The sequence below is a fragment of the Silurus meridionalis genome, chromosome 1 (assembly GCF_014805685.1).
Source record: "Silurus meridionalis isolate SWU-2019-XX chromosome 1, ASM1480568v1, whole genome shotgun sequence".
NCBI lineage: Eukaryota > Metazoa > Chordata > Actinopteri > Siluriformes > Siluridae > Silurus > Silurus meridionalis.
In genome coordinates this window covers 20,694,021-20,717,330 of record NC_060884.1, presented here as the reverse complement: position 1 = coordinate 20,717,330, position 23,310 = coordinate 20,694,021, and the positions used below count along the sequence as shown (strand labels likewise).

Genomic DNA, 23,310 nt, shown 5'->3' with positions numbered 1-23,310 from the left:
CCCGTCCTCTACATCTGCTTGGTTTTAATAGTGGAACTGGGCTTACTAGAACTTTGGAGGGACTTTTATCGATCAGGTCGTGATTACACATTTTATTCATATTCTCATGATGTATACTCAAGGATAGATTATTTTTATATTATAAAGAAAGATGGTCATAGAATACAGAGTTGTGATAATGTATCTATCGAGCTGTCTGATCACACACCTTTCACTTGTACCATACATGGTCATAATCTCTCAGGCAGGACACAGTGGAGGTTAAACACAAGTGTATTAATAACCCACAATTTCAAACCCAGATGAAGGAAGATATTAAAATATACCTTGAAGAAAATGATAACGGGGAAGTCGACTATGCTATAATATGGGACACATTAAAAGCAGTCATTAGAGGGAGAATCTTGTCCTTCTGTGACCATGAAAAAAAATTTAAACAACTAAAACTAATCAATCTCAGCAATTTACTGAAAGATCTGAAAACATAAAAAATAAAAAGGAACAAAAAACTCTACTGAATGAAAAAAAAGAAAATTAGAAAAGAAATAAATATGTTATACTCACAGGAGACTGAAAGAAAGATGGTTTTCACAAAACAGAAATACTATAAAGCAGGCTCTAAATCAACAAAACTTCTGGCTAGGAGATTACAAAAGCAACAAGCAGATAATACAATATATAAAATACAGGATTTCAATTCTAAAATTCTATACTATAATTACTATAATTATACTATAATTATACTAGCATTCCTGGTGATTCTCTACCGGCTGTGGAACTGATCAGAGTGATGTATAAAACTACACTGCCCTCTGTTGAACTAGTGGAGAAAACACATTATACTGTTTTAAAAGCTTCTCTTGACTCTTCACTATAAAAGAACGTAATGATAAAATAGATATACCTACATACTGACTTGTTCACAAAGCAGCGAAACTGACTTATTTGAATGAAAACCAACTATGCACACCAAGAAATTCAAAATGATGAGTATGTGAATGCGACATGAAAGAACAAAAATAATCCCATTTTCTCCTTAATTTTTTCTTCACCAATTTTATTCTCTTTAATTACAGCCACAGGGTTGTGGCATCACCATGGTTTTATACATGCAACCCCTAGCAACAGGGAAAAATAAATTTTACACAATTTTTATAATGAATACAATGTTCTTCTTTCGGCTTCTCCCATTAGGAGTCGCCACATTGGATCATTCATCTCCATACCCCATTGTCCTCTACATCTGCCTCTTTCAAAACTGCCTCTTTTAAACCAACTGCCTGCATGTCTTCCCTCACCACATCCATAAACCTCCTCATTAGTCTTCCTCTTTTCCTCCTTCCTGGCGGCTTCATCCTCTGCATTCTCTTACCAATATACCCCATGTCCCTCCTCTGCACATGTCCAAACCATCTCAATCAATTCTTTCTCACCTTGTCACCAAAACGTCCTATATGCGCTGTCCCTATAATAAACTTTTTTCTAATCCTGTCCATCCTCGTCACTCCCAACGAAAACCTCAACATCTTCAGCTCTGCTACCTCCAGCTCCACCTCCTGTCTTTTACTCAATGTCACTGTCTCTAAACCATACAACATTGCAGGTCTCACCACAGTCCTATAAACTTTCCCTTTCATTCTTGCATATACCCTTTTATCACAAATTACTCCTGCCACTCTTCACCACCCACTTTTCTAACACACTCTCCATTACTTTGCACTGTTGACCCCAGGTACCTTAACTCCTCCACCTTCTCCACCTCTTCTCCCTGCAACCGCACCACTCCTATGCCCTCCCTCTCATTCACATACATGTACTCTGTCTTACTCCTATTGACTTTCATTCCCCTTCTTTTCAGTGTACCTCCACCTCTCCAGGTTCTTCTCAACCTGCTCCCTACTCTCAGCACAAATCACAATAATGAATACAATGTTATGCTGTTCAATCAGAGCATTAAAAGAAGTTTGGTTCCCTTTTAAAGTCTGGTTCTTCTCAAAGTTTCTTACTAATACAAACGAAGAAAGTTTGTTCTTGTCCAATAACCTGTTCATCACCACTGCAAACGAAAAGGGTTTAAATCTCATCCTTGATGCTACACACAACATTGATTATTAATTTTGTAAGGATTATATATCAGAATATAAATAGCAGCTTTGACGGTTTGATTCACTTTTTTGATCAGGATTCTTTTAACATTTGTTACATTTTCAGCTGTTTTATTTCAGACACTATTTAAGCTTTATCCATATCATGGAGATATTCTCTGGTTCAGATTACTCCTTTATGTCTGTTTAGTGTTGGATAGTAACATACCTTAATAGTTTATAATAATTTGTTAATAAGTATGCATGCATCAGTTTCTCTGTGTGGATTTTCCTGGTGTACACTACCAGTACCACTCTTTAGCTTTTTTTAACATCTTTTACTGTAGCTGCAATGCTAGATATATGTTTTGTACTGCAAATGAGGAGGCTTACTTAGAGGAATGACAGGCAGGATGCTTTCAAAAAATATAAATGCCTGCCAGTTCTCGTGTTTTAAGGGGAACACAACCAGTATCAAAGCTGTCATCCAGGCATTAATCCAACATCCTTTGTTTAGTTTTTTTCCAAGCCATATTTATATTGCTTAGTTTCATCACTCCTGCTCCCCTCCCACCTTAGAATCTAACATGGGGATGCACAGAGCCACGAAAATCCTCTAGTTATGCACCAAGGATACAGGGATGATATACTCAGGCAAATAGGACTAGAAGATCATATTAACAAACAAATCCAAAGCTAACACTAACTTGCTAACTAAGCTAACCTGAGTAGCCAAATGGTTGGACCGGGCCCAGTCACAAATTGTTTAATCTCCTTCCATCAAGAAGGAGATACAGGAACATACGCACCAAACCCAGCAGGTTCAGGGACAGCTTTTTTCCATCCACCATCAAACTACAGTAAGGTGTATATATACTATATATATAGTGGGCTTGTTTATTCAGCTTGTACATATTTTAAATGCCATAACCTTATAACCTTGTTTATCTGCACTATTGCTAAATTTTTCACTTCTGGTAGATGCCAAACTGAGTCCCTACGTTGCGGAGGGGGCTTGTAGATGTTGTACTGTTCTTCCTAATTGATAAATAAAATAAAATCTAGTCATAACACACTCAGAGGAAAGCATTATCTGCAGTCTTCTGCAGGTATGAGTTTTCAGAAACCTGCAATTGGCTTTTGTTGCTGTGATTTTTCAGTCGGAGAGCATCACTACCAATTTTGCTCTGTTTAGTTACAGCCCCAGAGAGTTGAGGCAATCCCTAGCAATAGGGCAAAAGTAACTTTACAATTTTTTATTTACAGTTAATACCATATTGTGCAATTATAAAGTTGGGCAAGAAGGCCTGGCATAAACTCAGCTTTCTATTTCAGCCCAAATGGTGCAATCCATGTCCTACTTTATTTAAGAGAAAGGTTTATTAGACATATCTAATCTATTTGCATACCCTATTATATTTTCCGTTGGTTCCTATAATTATTAGATGCTTATAATTTATCAGTTGTCTATTAAATTTACTACAACATTTTTGTTACTAAAAAAATTAACTACTAATATTTATATAATAAAGTTGATAATTATATCTATAAAATATTCTAAATATATAACAAAAAACAACACAGTGGCACATTTACTGACACAGTTTAGGAAACGAAATGGAACAATGTGTTTATATCAGGTTTTAAGCACCACAATGCAAAACAAACAATTTATCAACACATGCACACTTATAATGTAATTTAATTTGCAATGTATCAAAACTCAGTTTAATATGCTAAAGCAATTACAATAATAATAATAATAATAATTATTATTATTATTATTATTATTATTTTACTTTCTCTCCAAAACATCCTACTTGCGCTGTACCTCTCATCAACTCATGTCTAGGCCTGTCCATCCTCGTTACTCCCAAAAAAAAAAAATCACACCTTCAGTTCTGCCTCCTGTCTTTTAGTCAATGCCATTGTCTCTAAACTATACAACATCGCAGGTCTCACCACAGTCCTATAAACTTTCCTTTTCACTCTTGCAGATACCCTTCTATCCCAATCCTGCCACTCTTCTCCACCCACTCCACTCTGCCTGCACTCTTCTCTTCACTTCTCAAACACTTCTCTAATACTCCGAACACCTCATGAAGATTTTGGACATTGTGGGATTTTCCCTAAAGCAGGCTTTGACCATGTAAATCCCTACCAGGCTTTTTTGAAACAAGCCTCAACACCTATTCGTTAAGGTGGTGTTTTGTTAAAAATAGTTCCCTTTAAATGTAGGTATCTATGGAAGATTATGAATAGACACATGCTTAAACATATTACTTTCAATATGAATAAGATTTTAAACCCGGCTAATAGAAGTCAAATATTGTCAAAAATAAAAAGGGAAAAAGTTCAGATTGTGCTCCTACAAGAGACACATCTCACCCCAGTGGAACATGAAAAATGTATGGATGTTGGAGAGATTTATTTTTCATCATATACGTCTGGACATAGAAGATGTGTACTAACCTTAAAATCACAAAAAGAATTATTCGAGCAACTTTTAGAGGTTTTGGACAAAAGAGGAAGATATATAATAATCCCAGGGAAAAAGATGACAACCATAACAATATGTAATGTCTATGCCCCCCTGGGAGTGATTTTTTGTTTTTATTAGAAAATATTTGACTTTATGATAGAAGATTAGGTTAGGTCACCTTTATTGTCCATGAGGGGCAATTTGTTTCACAGCCAGCAGAATCCATACAATCCCAAACACACAGCAGCGAACAGTACAGAGAGAAGAGGGGAAAAAAAATAAATAAATAAAATAAAAAAATAAATTTTTGAAAAAAAGAAAAAAAAGAAGAAAAAAAAAAAGACAGAAAAAAAAATTTGAATATTTAAAAACCCAATAGCAACTGGTACAAAAGAATTTTTAAATCTATTTGTCCTGCAAAGCGGTAAAAAATATCTACGTGAAGAAGGTAACAACATAAAAAGATTCTGCAACGGATGGCTGGAATCTCTTAACACTCGGCCTTCCTCAGAGTCCTTGCTTTATACACACTGTTTAAATCCATCAGGTTGGTGCCGACAATCTTACCACACACTTTAACAATACCCTGAAGTCTATTTCTATTTTTCAGATTAAGCGATCCATACCAACACACAAATGTAAAAGTAATAACTGACTCATTAAAACAAGAATAAAACATTTTCATAAAAGTGCTATCTACGTTAAAACCACAGAGTTTCCGTAAAAAATACATACGCTGGTGGGATTTTTTACAAACAGCATCCACATGAGCCCCAAAAGTCAGCTTTTCATCTATTATAGTACAGAGAAATTTAAAATGATGTACAATCTCAACAGCATGATCATTAATAACCACAGGAGAGATGGCTGTACGATTCTTCCTAAAATCTACAATCATCTCTTTAGTTTTTAATACATTAATGTCCAAAAAGGACAGTTTACAACAATCAGTAAAATCTACCAATACAGAACCGTAAACAGAATCCTCATTATTAAGGAGGGAAACGATCACTGAATCATCAGCAAACTTAATGATATGGCGCCTCTCAAGTTGTGTACGACACTCATTAGTATAAAGCACAAATAAAAGAGGTGAAAGAACACAATTAAAATAAATTTATTAAAATAAATAAATAAATAAATATCTGCAAGTTGTTCCGCACAATGGCCCCCAATACCATCCGGGCCAGGACTTTTCCTCTCTCTTACACCTCGAAAAAGTTTTAAAACCATATCCTTATCAACATTAACCCTATTCTGTTCCGGAGCAACATTATTAAACACTGCCAATTCCTGACTAAAATCATGACTATTAAAACGATTATAAAAAACATTCAGATCATTAGAAAGTAATTGTTATACGTAGTGAAGACTGGAATATTCGCCTTAACCCAAAAGCCGATTCATTAAAAAAACAATAACCACATCAGAACAAAGAAAAATTCATGTTTTAATGGTGGAATTGGAAATACTAGATCTTTGGAGAGACTTTTATCGATCAGGTCGTGATTACACATTTTATTCATATTCTCATGATGTATACTCAAAGATAGATTATTTTTTTATTTTTTTTATTTTAAAGAAAGATGGTCATAGAATACAGAGTTGTGATAATGTAGATTCCAGATTTAATGAACCTATTAGAAAATGTTGGTATATATGCAGGATATAAGTTAAATATACAGAAAATACAAATATTGGCTTTTAATTATATACCACTAAAACATATGAGAGAAATTATACTCAACTTTGGATCAGAAATCATTAAAAGATTTAGGAATATATTTACCAAAAGTAACATTAGTAGGGATAAACTTTGATCCACTTTTGGCAAAAGCTAAAATTTAAAAAAGACCTTGGTCTTAGTCACAGAATTGAATCTTTAAGGATGTAAACTCTTCCACGATATATCTATCCATTTTACGCTCTCCCTGATGAGATTCATTTAAAACAATGGTCTGAATGAAATAAAATAATTTCCAGATTTCTTTGGCAGGTAATAAAACCCAGGGTCAAAATAAAAGCATTACAGCTCCCAAAGGAGGAAGGAGGTACTGTATGTCATTACCCAATGTTAGGGATTATTTTTATGCAGCTCAGAGTAAACCTCTAATTAACATATGTAATCCAACATATAATTCCAGGTGGAAAGATATTGAAATATTCCAGTTGTGTGCATACAACCCTGAAAAAAAATTCAAATCCTGGGTCTCAAAAGAAAGAACAACATTTTACTCTATTACAGAAAAGGGAAACCTAAAAGACTTTGAAAGTTTGAAAAATGGATTACTCTCCTGAGAAATCTGACTTTTATAGTTACCTTCAAATACGTAATTATTTTGAACAAAACATTAAGAATAAAACAGATCTTGACGACCCAGTAGAACGGATATTTATTGGTGCTTACCAAGATGATCTAAATAAGGGGGTCATATCCAAATTTTATAAAGGCATTAAAACAAGGAAATCTCACTCTACAGACGACTGTACAGACTAAAGATGGGAGAAAAGAGGATAATTTCCAAATATCACATGAGGAATAGAATGCACTCATATATAGCGGTAATTCGCGTGGAAGTGCGTCGTTAGATTCTTTATCACACTGAAACAGAAAGCTCATATTTTTGGGGGTGACACCAAATGTTGGAGAAACTGCAGGTTTCAGGACACTGATTATTGGCATATGCTCTGGGAATGCCCAGTGATAAAACTTTTTTGGACAGAGATTCAAAAGGCAGTGGAAAGCATTCTTAATACAGTACTTGCTTTGCACTTTTCTGCACTATTTATAGGGAAAGTTGACTTTCAAGAACACGACCTGATAAATATTTATTTGGCATTCTAATGTCTGCAGGTAAAAAAGTGCTTATAAGGCACTGGTTGCTTACTAAACCCCCAACAATATAAGATTGGATGAATATTGTAAACAACATCTATATAATGAAAATTATTACTTTCTCCTTACGTCTTAAGAAAAGTGTTTTTTTTTTTTTTTTTATAAAATTCTGGTCTAAGTGGGTTGAACATGCGAAATTGTCTTAGACCAGAATTTTATAAAAAACATTTATATTATATATATATATATATATATATATATATATATATATATATATATATATATATATATATATATAAATAATTGTTAGATCTTTTCATTTGTACTATGTAGACATTCTAGAATTTTTTTTATGTTTTTTATTACTACACTGTTGTTGCTACATTACAAGATGAAGAATTAAAAAATAGAAAACAACCTTTAAATCCATATTTAAAATAATCTACACATGCTGTTTCTCCATTATTGAACCTTTAATGGCTCTGGCATGAAGGAGCAGATTTTGAATCTACAATGACCAAATGTTGAGATCATCTATGGGTTGTTTAGATCTTTGACATGTCAGGTATGTGCGTTAATGCTGTTTGTGGTTATGCTACAATAAACTCTATTTTGCTTTTACTTATCAATGGTTAATGAAGTCATATTTTTGAGCCATATTTAAAGTCATATTTTTATTTTTAGCACAAGAGGACCAGGCTACTGTTGTGGCTCCAACTCAAACTAACTGTAGAAGACTGTAGAGAAGAAACTACTTATCACGCACTCCTGTGCTCATGATACGAGGTAGAATTAAAAAGTTTCAAGACTATTTTTCCAACACAGATTGCAGCAGAAGGCTGCATGCACAGTCATAGGAAGCATTGACCTTCATAAGTCAGGCTGTGTACATTGAGAGCAGTGTAACTAGTGCTATTCTGACCACATGCATTCCCACGTCTGTGATTTCATAATAGACAGCAAGTTAGTACAAAGAGCAAATATGAAATCCTGGGATGAAACTGGGCAAATCTGCCTGAGACGTTTGACATTATTCGGCAAATTTACAGCAATAAGAGCAGAGGAACATCACTGGAAGACGACGAGAAACCAGGAAGACCTTCAACGAGCTCAGAAATTTGAAAACTGTTGAAACCATAGGAAAAAAATGTGCATGATAATAATCAGAGAACAATCCACAACATTGCTGCCATTGTGGGTGTGTCATACAGAACAGTCCCGGCAATCATCAGGTGTGATTTGAACACACCTGATGTTCACCTTGTTGCTGACAAGTTCTTCCCCAGGCTGCTGACCCAGGAGCAGAAGAAACACAGCGTCAAAGTCTGCAAAGACCTCCGTCAGTGTGCCGTGGATAGCATCATTTCGGTGACAAAACATGGGTGTATGAGTATGACCTTGAGACTAAGCAACTGTCTTCACAGTGAAAGAGACGATCACCCCCACTAACGAAAAAAGCGAGGCTGTTCTGCATCTATCTATCTATCTATCTATCTATCTATCTATCTATCTATCTATCTATCTATCTATCTATCTATCTATCCATCCATCCATCCATCCATCCATCCATCCATCCATCCATCCATCCATCCATCCATCCATCCATCCATCCATCTACCTACCTAATCCATCTATCCATCTCTGTCTAATCCATCTATCCATCTACCTATCCAATCCATCTAATCCATCCATCTATCCATCTATCTATCCATCTACCTACCTACCTAGGTCTATCTATCTTTCAAGTTCTATCTATATATCCATTCACCTATCCATCTATCTATCCATTCATCCATCCAACTTATTTCTATCCATCTATCCAAGATCTATCCATCCATCCACCCAAGTTCTATCTATCTATTCAACTATCCAAGTTCTATTCAACTATCCAAGTTCTATCCATCTATCTAAGTTCTTTCTTTCTATCCATCTCTGTCTGTCTGTCTGTCTGTCTGTCTGTCTGTCTGTCTGTCTGTCTGTCTGTCTGTCTGTCTGTCTGTCTGTTATAATGATTCATTACCACATTTTTACTGTCACCCAAATGGGAATGGGTTCCCCTTCAGAGTCTCAAGATTTCTAAGAGTTATTTTCCTTCCCATAGTCGACCCAGCATTGCTCATCAGGGATAAACAAACATACATATAAATAAGTTAATTTTGTTCTTCTATCATGATGTCAATTAGTGGAAAGTATCTGTACGCTGAAGCAGATGGAAAATATGCAGTTTCATAAAAAAAAAACATAAGTAAATTAATCTGTTTCATTAACCGCAAGCATTAGTAAAATGAGAAGCTTCTCACTTCATAGACAGTTGACTTCCTATTCTCTACGTCCACAAATACTTACAGTTTTGTTCACTTATCACAACAGAATCTGTCTCCAACTAGCATGCCTTTAAAAAAAGATGATGAGATAAGACACGTCTTTCCTCCCTTCAGGCCGTAATCTTTGTACAGCAGTGTGTGTGAGAACAGTCAGCAGAGCAAATTGTAAATTGTACTATTCGCACAGAGCGAGCTGATTAATTGATTCCAGCACTTATGGCCACACTTCCATTCTCTTGTGCATCTAATCAGATTGCCGATGTAACATTTTGAATTATTAAATAAATTAAATCAGTGAATTACATTTAAATAATGCTATAGTATACTTCCACCCACCATCTTTATTATTAGATGTAGATAAATGTTGAAAAGGTTTTACAAACTTCTTATCTGAGAATTTCACACACAACTGGTTGTAGGTGTACTGGTGTTCCAATTAAATAGACTGGTGGTTGGATATCGACTGTGGAACTGATCAGAGTAATGTATAAAGATACACTGCCATCTATTGGACTAGTGGAGAAAACACATTATACTGTCTTAAAAGCTTCTCTTCACTCTTCACTATGAAATAACAATGAAAAAATAGATATACCTACATACTGACTTGTATACAATGACTTATTTGAATGACAAACTATGCCACCGAACAATTCTAAACAATATTCAAACAGTATTCCAGGATTAGGTCATGGCACTTACTGGATCAAAAAAATTTGTGAATTTTCTTCACCAATTTTATTTTATTTAATTCCAGCCCCAGAGGGTTGTGGCATCACCATGGTTTAAAACATGCAACCTCTACCAACAAGGCAAAAGTAATTGTACCAAATTTTTACAATTAATACAATGTTATGCTGTTCAATCGGAGCATTAAAATAAGTTTGGTTCCCTTTTTGAGTCTGGTTCTTCTCAAAGTTTCTTCCTAATACAAACAAAGGGAGTTTTTTCTCATCCATTAACCTGTCCATCACCACTGCAAACAAAAAGGGCTCAAAGCTCATCCTTGATGCTACACATGACACTAATTATTAATTAAGTAAGTAAGGGATATATATATCAGAATATAAACGCCAGTTTTGATGGTCTGATTAACTTTTTTAATAAGGATTCATTTACATTTGTTACATCTTGGAAGGATGCCTTCCAAAAGTATAAATCCCTGCCAGTTCTCATGTTTTTGAGGGAAACACAACCAGTATCAAAGCTGCAATCCAGGCTTTAATCCAACATCCTTTGTTTAGGTTTTTTTCCAAGCTATATTTGTATAGCTTAGTTTCATCACTCCTGCTCCCCTCCAACCTTGGAATCTAACAAGGGGATGCACAGAGCCACAAAAATCCTCTAGGTTACCCATTATCCATTTCTAGGCGTGTCCATCCTCATCACTCCCAAAAAAAAAAAACATCTTTAACACATCTTCAACTCTGCTACCACCAGCCCTGCCGAGCCCTGTCTTTTAGTCAATATGCCACAGTCTCTAAACCATACAACATAGCAGGTCTCAACACAGCCTTTTAAACTTTCCTTTTCACTCTTACAGATACTCTTCTATCCCAGATCAGTCCTGCCACTCTTCTCCACCCAGTCCATCCTACCTGCACTCTTTTCTTTCTCTAATACTCCTAACACCTCATGAACATTTTAGACTTTGAGGATAAACAACCTCTAAATCCGGTTACGCCACCAAGAGTATGACAGTTTTGTAAACACTAGTTAATATTATGCATAATAATTAAGAAAGGGGTTACTACTAGAAGTAGAACAACCATGAGCATGACAGAAAATGACTCTGAAGGAAGGTAAAGGAGCAGTAGTAGCTTGTCAAGCTCATCTCCACCTGAGGAAGATGGCTCCGAAGTTAGGCTGAGATGTATTCTCAACAAACTCAAGGAGTTCAGAAAGGAAAATAAGTTACAGCTCTCTGATATTAAGCAAGAATTGAAGAGAACTAATGACAGATTGGAGGAGGCAGAGACAAGGACTGATGAAACGTAACATGTCAAGCAACATCAATGCTAATCAGGCGCCTAATACAATGCCAGACTGATCTAGAAGCTAAACTATTTGATCAGGAGGGCCATGCACGCAGAGACAATTCAAGGATTTATGGAATACCCGAAGATAAGGAGGTACGGATATGATTGGCTTTCTGGAGAAACTGTTAAAAAGAACATTGGACTTGCCCAGTGATAAAGAACTTGGGGTTGAGTGAGCACTCCGTGCATTAGAACCAAAGCCCAAGGACTTGTTGATTGGAAAGTTGTCCACTATATGTTTTACTATTATTTCATTATTATTTTATCATTATCATAATTTTAAACTTGAACTAGTATGCGACTACACAGGGCCCCATGTTCGGCACAATGTGGGACTTACCCTAGCAGGGGCTTTAACTGTGTGAAGCCCTACAAGGGCGTTTTGAAACGAGCCTCAACACCAGGGACGGCTGTTCCTATTCGTTACGGTGGTGTTTTGTTCAAAATAGTTCCTTTTAAATGTAGGTATCTATGGAAGATTATGAATAGACACATGCTTAAACATATTACTTTCAATGTGAATAAAATTTTAAACCCGGCTAATAGAAGTCAAATATTGTCAAAAATAAAAAGGGAAAATGCTCAGATTGTGCTCCTACAAGAGACACATCTCACACCAGTGGAACATGAAAAATTTAAGAGGAGGGGATTTTCGAAGATAAATTTGTCATCGTACAAGTCTGGATGTAGAAGAGGTGTGGCAATCCTAATATCATTCGAACTACTTTCAGAGATCTCGGACAAAGAAGGAAGATATATGATAGTCTCAGGGAAAATAGTTGACAACCATAACAATATGTAATGTCTATGCCCCCCTGGGAGTGATTTTTGTTTTTATAGGAAAATATTCAACTTTATGATAAAAGTTAAAGTAATTGTTATACATGCTGAAGACTGTAATATTCGCCTTAACCCAAAAGTCAATGCATCAAAAAAACAATAACCACATCATTACATAGACAAATTCATGTTTCAATGGTGGAACTGGGCATACTAGATCTTTGGAGGGACTTTTATCGATCAGGTCGTGATTACACATTTTATTCATATTCTCATGATGTATATTCGAGTATAGATTATTTTTAAATTTTAAAGAGAGGACGTCATAAAATACAGAGTTGTGATAATGTATCTATCGAGCTGTCTGTTCACACACTTTTCACTTGTACCATACATAGTCATAATCTCTCAGGCAGGACACGGTGGAGGTTAAACACAAGTGTATTAATAACCCACAATTTCAAACCCAGATGAAGGAAGATATAAAAATATACCTTGAAGAAAATGATAACGGGGAAGTCGACTATGCTATAGTATGGGACACATTAAAAGCAGTCATTAGGGGGAGAATCTTGTCCTTCTGTGCCCATGAAAAAACTTTTTTAAGAACTAAAATTAATCAATCTCAGCAATTTACTGAAAGATCTGAAAACATAAAACATAAAAAGGAACAAAAAAGAATAAAATAAAGAAAATTTGAAACGAAATAAATATGTTATACTCACAGGAGACTGAAAGAAAGATGGTTTTCACAAAACAGAAATACTATAAAGCAGGCTCTAAATCAACAAAACTTCTGGCTAGGAGATTACAAAAGCAACAAGCAGATAATACAATATATAAAATACAGGATTTCAATTCTAAAATTCTATACTATAAATACAGAACATAATAGATATTACAAATGACTGTATACACAACCACGTCTAGAGGACAAGCAACATGTTAGTAAACTCATTCATTCTCTAAACGTTATCAGAGGAACAAAACAAACATTAACAGCTGCAGTAACAGAAATAAATTTAAACATTGTTCACCTTAATTGTTAAATTCTGCAAAGCTGCTTTGAGACAATGTCTGTTGTGAAAAGCGCTATAAAAATTAACTTGACTTGTCTAGCCGATTGTTTGGAATTGGCCTTTTCCAATGCCCATCTATGTGAAGTCTGAGACAAAGCACTGTGAGAATCTGGAGAAGCCGCAGCCAAACACATTAGTAACAGAAACAGTAACGGGTTGCAGCTGGCGGTAAAAGAGTTGCCCCATTTGTCGCCTCTTACGATCAGCAAGGGGGTGCTGGGGACCTATTCTACCCCGGGTCCCCACGGGGGGGTGAAGGTGTACTAGGTACAATTTCAAACCCAGATAAAGGAAGATATAAAAATATTTCTTGAAGAAAATGATAACGGTGTAGGTGTACTAGCATTCCTGGTGATTGTATACCAGCTGTGGAACTGATCAGAGTGATGTATAAAACTACACTGCAATCTGTTGGACTAGTGGAGAAAACACATTATACTGTCTTAAAAGCTTCTCCTTACTCTTTACTATGAAAGAACGTAATGATAAAATAGATATAACTACATACTGACTTGTTTACAAAGCAGCAAAACTGACTAGTTATGCACCAAGGATACAGGGATGATATACTCAGGCAAATAGGACTAGAAGATTATATTAGCCAACGGATCCGAAGCTAACACTAACTTGCTAACTAAGCTAACCTGAGTAGCCAAATGGTTGGACCGGGCCCAGTCATAAATTGTTTAATCTCCTTCCATCAAGAAGGAGATACAGGAACATACGCACCAAACCCAGCAGGTTCAGGGACAGCTTTTTTCTATCCACCATCAAACTACAGTAAGGTGTATATATACTATATATATAGTGGGCTTGTTTATTCAGCTTGCACATATTTTAAATGCCATAACCTTATAACCTTGTTTATCTGCACGATTGCTACATTTTGCACTTCTGGTAGATGCCAAACTGAGTCCCTACGTTGGGGAGGAGGCTTGTAGATGTTGTACTGTTCTTCCTAATTGATAAATAAAATAAAACCTAGTCATAACACACATTTAGAGGAAAGCATTATCTGCAGTCTTCTGCAGGTATGAGCTTTCAGAAACCTGCAATTGGCTTTTGTTGCTGTGATTTTTCAGTCAGAGAGCATCACTACCAATTTTGCTCTGTTCAGTTACAACCCCAGAGAGTTGTGGCAATCCCGAGCAATAGGGCAAAAGTAACTTTACAATTTTTTTTTTTTTTTTTTTAACAGTTAATACCATATTGTGCAATTATAAAGTTGGGCAAGAAGGCCTGGCATAAACTCAGCTTTCTATTTCAGCCCAAATGGTGCAATCCATCTCCTACTTTATTTAAGAGAAAGGTTTATTAGACATATCTAATCTATTTGCATACCTTATTATATTTGCCGTTGGTTCCTATAATTATTAGATGCTTATAATTTATCAGTTGTCTGTTATTAAATTTACTACAACATTTTTATTACTAAAAAAAATTAACTACTAATATTTATATAATAAAGTTAATAATTATATCTATAAAATATTCTAAATATATAACAAAAAACAACACAGTGGCACATTTACTGACACAGTTTAGGAAACGAAATGGAACAATGTGTTTATATCAGGTTTTAAGCACCACAATGCAAAATAATAATAATAATTATTATTATTATTATTATTATACACCTGTGTCTTTAATTTCACTTTAATGCATCACATAAACTATACTTTTGTACATCTCTTCGGTAAAGGAAGATTGCGGCTCCATCCTTCTTCTACTGATATACCCCATGTGCACATGACTAAACCATCTCAATCGCTCTTCTCTCCAAAAGACCTCCTTGCGCTGTACCTCTAATCAACTCATGTCTAGGCCTGTCCATCCTCGTTACTCCCCAAAAAAAAAAAAAATCACATCTTCAGCTCTGCTACCTCCAGCTCTGCCTCCTGTCTTTTAGTCAATGCTAAAATCCTGGTAGGATTTTTTGAAACGAGCCTCAACACCTATTCGTTACGGTGGTGTTTTGTTAAAAATAGTTCCCTTTAAATGTAGGTATCTATGGAAGATTATGAATAGACACATGCTTAAACATATTACTTTCAATATGAATAAGATTTTAAACCCGGCTAATAGAAGTCAAATATTGTCAAAAATAAAAATGGAAAAAGTTCAGATTGTGCTCCTACAAGAGACACATCTCACCCCAGTGGAACATGAAAAATTAATGGATGTTCGAGAGATATTTTTCATCGTATACGTCTGGACATAGAAGACGTGTACTAACCTTAAAATCACAAAAAGAATCGTTCGAGCAACTTTCAGAGGTTTTGGACAAAGGAGGAGGATATATAATAATCCCAGGGAAAATAGATGACAACCATAACAATATGTAATGTCTATGCCCCCCTGGGAATGATTTTTTGTTTTTATAAGAAAATATTTTTACTTTATGATAGAAGATTAGGTTAGGTTAGGTTAGGTCAACTTTATTATCCCCGAGGGGCAATTTGTTTCACAGCCAGCAGAATCCATACAATCCCAAACACACAGCAACAAACAGTACAGAGAGAAGAGGTGAAAAAAAAATTATAATAAATAAATAAATAAATGAATACATTTAAAAAAAAGAAAAAAAAAAAAGAAAGAAAAAAAATCTAAGTATTTAAAAACCCAATACCAACTGGTACAAAAGAATTTTTAAATATATTTGTCCTGCAAAGCAGTAAAAAATATCTACGTGAAGAAGGTAACAACATAAAAAGATTCTGCAACGGATGGCTGGAATCTTTTAACATTAACCAGGCCTTCCTCAGAGTCCTTGCTTTATACACACTGTTTAAATCCATCAGGTTGGTGCCGACAATCTTACCACACACTTTAACAATACCCTGAAGTCTATTTCTATTTTTCAGATTAAGCGATCCATACCAACACACAAATGTAAAAGTAATAACTGACTCATTAAAACAAGAATAAAACATTTTCATAAAAGTGCTATCTACGTTAAAACCACAGAGTTTCCGTAAAAAATACATACGCTGGTGGGATTTTTTACAAACAGCATCCACATGAGCCCCAAAAGTCAGCTTTTCATCTATTATAGTACAGAGAAATTTAAAATGATGTACAATCTCAACAGCATGATCATTAATAACCACAGGAGAGATGGCTGTACGATTCTTCCTAAAATCTACAATCATCTCTTTAGTTTTTAATACATTAATGTCCAAAAAGGACAGTTTACACCAATCAGTAAAATCTACCAATACAGAACCGTAAACAGAATCCTCATTATTAAGGAGGGAAACGATCACTGAATCATCAGCAAACTTAATGATATGGCGCCTCTCAAGTTGTGTACGACACTCATTAGTATAAAGCACAAATAAAAGAGGTGAAAGAACACACCCTTGTGGTGACCCAGTAGAGGAAAAAAGTACATCAGACAAAACACTGTTCACCATCAGCCAACTTATCAATTCAGAATCAATGTTATGAACACTCTTTAAACTATCTGCTAGGATATGAGGTTGAATACAATTAAAGGCTGATGAAAATCAATAAAAACCAAACGTACAAAAGTTTTTGCGCCTGCAGCATGTTTAATAGAGCACATATCGCATCATCAACACCCCTGTCTGACCTATAGGCAAACTGAAGCGGATCTAAATTTGCCTGTACCATGGTCAAAAGCGCGTCCTTCACAATCCTCTCAAATGTTTTCATTATCAGAGAAGTGCTACTGACCTGTACTCATTTAACGATTTTGGTGCCTTATTCTTAGGAACAGGTACAATAATAGACTCTTTCCAAAGACAGGGATCCTTATGGAGACTCAATGACATTTTAAAAATGAAACAAAAAATATTTGCAAGTTGTTCCGCACAATTTCTAAGAATACGGCCCCCAATACCAGCCGGGACTTTTCCTCTCTCTTACACCTCGAAAAAGTTTTAAAACCATATCCTTATCAACATTAACCCTATTCTGTTCTGGAGCAACATTATTAAACACTGCCAATTCCTGTCTAAAATCATGACTATTAAAACGATTATAAAAAACATTCAGATCATTAGAAAGTAATTGTTATACGTAGTAAAGACTGGAATATTCGCCTTAACCCAAAAGCCAATTCATTAAAAAAAACAATAACCTCATCAGAACATAGAAAAATTCATGTTTTAATGGTGGAATTGGAAATACTAGATCTTTGGAGAGACTTTTATCGATCAGGTCGTGATTACACATTTTATTCATATTCTCATGATGTATATTCAAAGATAGATTATTTTTTTATTTTAAAGAAAGATGGTCATAGAATACAGAGTTGTGATAATGTATCTATCGAGCTGTCTGATCACACACCTTTCACTTGTACCATACATAGTCATAATCTCCCAGGCAGGACACGGTGGAGGTTAAACACAAGTGTATTAAATAACCCACAATTTCAAACCCAGATGAAGGAAGATATAAAAATATTCCTTGAAGAAAATGATAACAGTGAAGGTGTACTAGCATTCCTGGTGATTGTATACCAGCTGTGGAACTGATCAGAGTGATGTATAAAGCTACACTGCAATCTGTTAGACTAGTGGAGAAAACACATTATACTGTCTTAAAAGCTTCTCTTCACTCTTCACTATTAAAGAACGTAATGATAAAATAGATATACATACATACTGAGTTGTATACAAAGCAGCAAAACTGACTTATTTGAATGAAAAACTATGCACACCGAACAATTGGCCTTTTTTTTATATAAAACTCTTGAAAGATTTGTTGTGCATAAAATGTTATTAGGTGCATTAATACACTATACAGTAAACCATCTGCCCGGGTAAAAATTAAATGTTTATCTTTCAGAAACCATAATATTAGAACGTGGCTCAAAACAGTGTGCCCATTTTTACCATTATTCTTTGAGATTTATATAGAGCACAATGGATTAGACAAACTGAAAACATCAAAGGCATTCGCATGAATGGAGAAGAGCACAAAGAAGCATTATATGCTGATGATATTTTGATTTATTTAAGAGAACCCAATAACTCATTTCCAGATTTAATGAACCTATTGTTCATCAAAACATGTTGGGATATATGCAGGATATAAGTTAAATATACAGAAAATACAAATATTGGCTTTTAATTATATACCACTTAAACATATTAGAGAGAAATTATACTCAACTTTGGATCAGAAATCATTGAAAAATTTAGGAATATATTTACCGAAAACGTCAACATTAGCAGAGATAAACTTTGATCCACTCTTGGCAAAAGCTAAAGGTTGGAACTTGATCTCTCTCCTTGGTCTTAATCACAGAATTGAATATTTAAGGATGAATATTCTTCCACGATATATCTATCTATTTCAGGCTCTCCCTGATGAGATTAATTTAAAACAATGGTCCGAATGAAATAAAATAATTTCCAGATTTCTTTGGCAGGTAATAAAACCCAGGGTCAAAATAAAAGCATTACAGCTCCCAAAGGAGGAAGGAGGTACTGTATGTCATTACCCAATGTTATGGATTATTTTTATGCAGCTCAGAGTAAACCTCTAATTAACATATGTAATCCAACATATATTTCCAGGTGATCGATCTATCGATCTATCTATCTATCGTTTTAATGATTTATTACCATTATTTTTAGTTTCAAACAAATGGAAATGGGATAGAGTAATTAGAAATTATTTCAGACCCCCTGAAATATCCTTCGATCAAGAGCCTTGAAGAATTTGTGTTACAGGTTCAGCAAACCTAGAACCTAAAAAGAGTACTTATGGCCACACTTCCTTTCTCTTGTGCATCTAATCATGAAAAAAATATTAAATCAGTGAATTCAATTTAAATTATGCTACAGTATACCTACACCAAACATCTACATTAATAGATGATCTCCTGGGAATTTCACATTTAACTGGTTGTAGGTGTACTGGCATTCCAATTAAAAAGAATGGTGGTTGGATATCCACTGTGGAACTGATCAGAGTAATGTATAAACTACACTGCCATCTGTTGGACGAGTTGGGAAAACACAATGTCTTAAATGCCTTCACTATGAACACAGTGACAAAAAAAAAAAAATATATATATATATATATATATATATATATATATATATATATATATATATATATATATATATATATATATACTAACATACTATCTTGTAAACAAAGCATAAAAACTGTGGTATTTAAATAAAAACATGTCATTATTAAACAGGTATTTATGTGTCTGTAGTATTTATGCGACATATGAGGCAGATTGTAAATATTCATCATGATACAAAATATTAATTGTGATAACATTTCCTAACCTTTTCATCCATCAGCATTACATTAGCAAATATTTAACACTAGGTTTCACTTTCAGTATGCATCCATTTGCCAGATCTGTGTGATGCATGAGACTGTGACACAGATCAGCCACAAGCAAAAGAAACTAACACATACACACAGTTTTGTTCACTTATCACAACAGAATCTCAAAATCTGACTCCCTGCCAAACAGTTGTGACATTTCAATGGTCTTGTACAGACTAGTCCATGTTTTCCAATAGGTTGATTTATTTTTTCCCCAACTGGCAAAGCCATGGCCAAATTTTTTAAACATCTCAGTGGGTTTGGGATGAAAATGCTGACAGGAAAAGCTTAGGTTTCATAGTCATCACTATTTCAACTTTATTCATATACTTCAATTTTATACTTATTCTCTGATTCAGATTACTACTTTACTACTGTGTAGTTCTGGATGTTAACAGACTTTAACAGGGATATTTGCTAACATGGCAAACGAGTCGTAAGATCGTAAGATGCGACATATACTTTTAAAAGTCTTCACTATGAATAAACAATGATAAAATATATATTCCTACATACTGACTTGTATAAAGCAGCAAAAATGACTTATTTAAATGAAAACAAACTATGCACACCGAGTAATTCTAAATGATGAGTATGTGAATGCACAGTATTCCAGTATTAGGTAATGGCACTTACTTGATCAAAGAACAAAAATAACCCCCATTTTCTCCTTAATTTTTTCTTCACCAATTTTATTCTCTTCAATTCCAGCCCCAGGGTTGTGATATCACCGTGGTTATAAACATGCAACCCCTAGCAACAGGGCAAAAGTAATTTTACACAATTTTTATAATGAATACAATGTTCTTCTTTCGGCTGCTCCCACTGAAGGTCGCCACAGCGGATCATCAGCCTCTATACCCCCGTCCTCTACATCTGCTTGGTTTTAATGGGCTTACTAGATCTTTGAAGGGACTTTTATCGATCAGGTCGTGATTACACATTTTATTCATATTCTCATGATGTATACTCGAGTATAGATTATTTTTATATTTTAAAGAGAAAACGTCATAAAATACAGAGTTGTGATAATGTATCTATCGAGCTGTCTGATCACACACCTTTCACTTGTACCATACATAGTCATAATCTCTCAGGCAGGACACGGTGAAGGTTAAACACAAGTGTAATAAATAACCCACAATTTCAAACCCAGATGAAGGAAGATATTAAAATATACCTTGAAGAAAATGATAACGGGGAAGTCGACTATGCTATAGTATGGGACACATTAAAAGCAGTCATTAGAGGAGAATCTTGTCCTTCTGTGACCATGAAAAAAAAATTTAAACAACTAAAATTAATCAATCTCAGCAATTTACTGAAAGATCTAGAAATATAAAAAATAAAAAGGAACAAAAAACTCTACTGAATGAAAAAAAGAAAATTAGAAATGAAATAAATATGTTATACTCACAGGAGACTGAAAGAAAGATGGTTTTCACAAACAGAAATACTATGAAGCAGGCCTAAATCAACAAAACTTCTGGCTAGGAGATTACAAAAGCAACAAGCAGATAACACAATATATAAAATACAGGATTTCAATTCTAAAATTCTATACTATAAACAATACGAAATACAGAACATTTTTAATAGATATTACAAATGACTGTATACACAACCACGTCTAGAGGACAAGCAACATGTTAGTAAACTCATTCATTCTCTAAACGTTATCAGAGGAACAAAACAAACATTAACAGCTGCAATAACAGAAATAAATTTAAACATTGTTTACCTTAGTTGTTAAATTCTGCAAAACTGCTTTGAGACAATGTCTGTTGTGAAAAGCGCTATAGAAATTAACTTGACTTGTCTAGCCGATTGTTTGGAATTGGCCTTTTCCAATGCCCATCTATGTGAAGTCTGAGACAAAGCACTGTGAGAATCTGGAGAAGCCGCAGCCAAACACATTAGTAACAGAAACAGTAACGGGTTGCAGCTGGCGGTAAAAGAGTTGCCCCATTTGTCGCCTCTTACGATCAGCAAGGGGGTGCTGGGGACCTATTCTACCCCGGGTCCCCACGGGGGGGAGAAGGTGTACTAGCAATCTTGGTGATTGTCTACCGGCTGTGGAACTGTTTAGAGTGATGTATAAAACTACAATGCCATCTGTTGAACTAGTGGAGAAAACACATTATACTGTCTTAAAATCTTCTCTTCACTCTTCACTATGAAAGAACGTAATGATAAAATAGATATACCTACATACTGACTTGTTCACAAAACAGCAAAACTGACTTATTTGAATGAAAACCAACTATGCACACCGAGAAATTCAAAATGATGAGTATGTGAATGTGACATGAAAGAACAAAAATAATCCCATTTTCTCCTTAATTTTTTCTTCACCAATTTTATTCTCTTTAATTACAGCCACAGGGTTGTGGCATCACCATGGTTTTATACATGCAACCCCTAGCAAAATATATTTTACACAATTTTTATAATGAATACAATGTTCTTCTTTTGGCTTCTCCCATTAGGAGTCGCCACATTGAATCATTCGTCTCCATACCCCATTGTCCTCTACATCTGCCTCTTTCAAACCAACTACCTGCATGTCTTCCCTCACCACATCCATAAACCTCCTTATTGGTCTTCCTCTTTTCCTCCTTCCTGGCGGCTTCATCCTCTGCATTCTCTTACCGATATACCCCATGTCCCTCCTCTGCACATGTACAAACCATCTCAATTAATTCTTTCTCACCTTGTCACCAAAACGTCCTACATGCGCTGTCCCTATAATAAACTTTTTCTAATCCTGTCCATCCTCGTCACTCCCAACGAAAACCTCAACATCTTCAGCTCTGCTACCTCCAGCTCCACCTCCTGTCTTTTACTCAATGTCACTGTCTCTAAACCATACAACATTGCAGGTCTCACCACAGTCCTATAAACTTTCCCTTTCATTCTTGCATATACCCTTTTATCACAAATTACTCCTGCCACTCTTCACCACCCACTTTTCTAACACACTCTCCATTACTTTGCACTGTTGACCCCAGGTACCTTAACTCCTCCACCTTCTCCACCTCTTCTCCCTGCAACCGCACCACTCCTATGCCCTCCCTCTCATTCACATACATATACTCTGTCTTACTCCTACTGACTTTCATTCCCCTTCCCTCCAGCACGTACCTCCACCTCTCCAGGCTCTTCTCAACCTGCTCCATACTCTCATCACAAATCAGAATAATGAATACAAATGCTGTTCAATCAGAGCATTAAAAGAAGTTTGTTTCTCTTTTTGAGTCTGGTTCTTCTCAAAGTTTCTTACTAATACAAACGAAGGGAGTTTGTTCTTGTCCATTAACCTGCTCTTCACCACTGCAAACGAAAAGGGCTCAAATCTC

At 35.2% G+C, this 23,310-nt stretch overlaps 1 long non-coding RNA gene across 3 annotated transcripts; it reads right to left on the bottom strand.

The window, feature by feature from the left end:
* Positions 1-368: 368 nt before the first annotated feature.
* Positions 369-21,977, bottom strand: LOC124386826. Of its 3 annotated transcripts, none has more exons than XR_006926025.1 (3): positions 21,693-21,977; positions 21,369-21,441; positions 369-412 (listed from the first exon to the last, which is right to left on the bottom strand). It is a non-coding gene; the product is annotated as an uncharacterized LOC124386826 (long non-coding RNA). The 3 variants fall into 3 exon arrangements; XR_006926022.1 differs by lacking the exon at positions 369-412 and adding an exon at positions 21,149-21,165; XR_006926027.1 differs by lacking the exon at positions 369-412 and adding an exon at positions 21,201-21,216.
* Between the last annotated feature and the right edge of the window lie 1,333 nt (positions 21,978-23,310).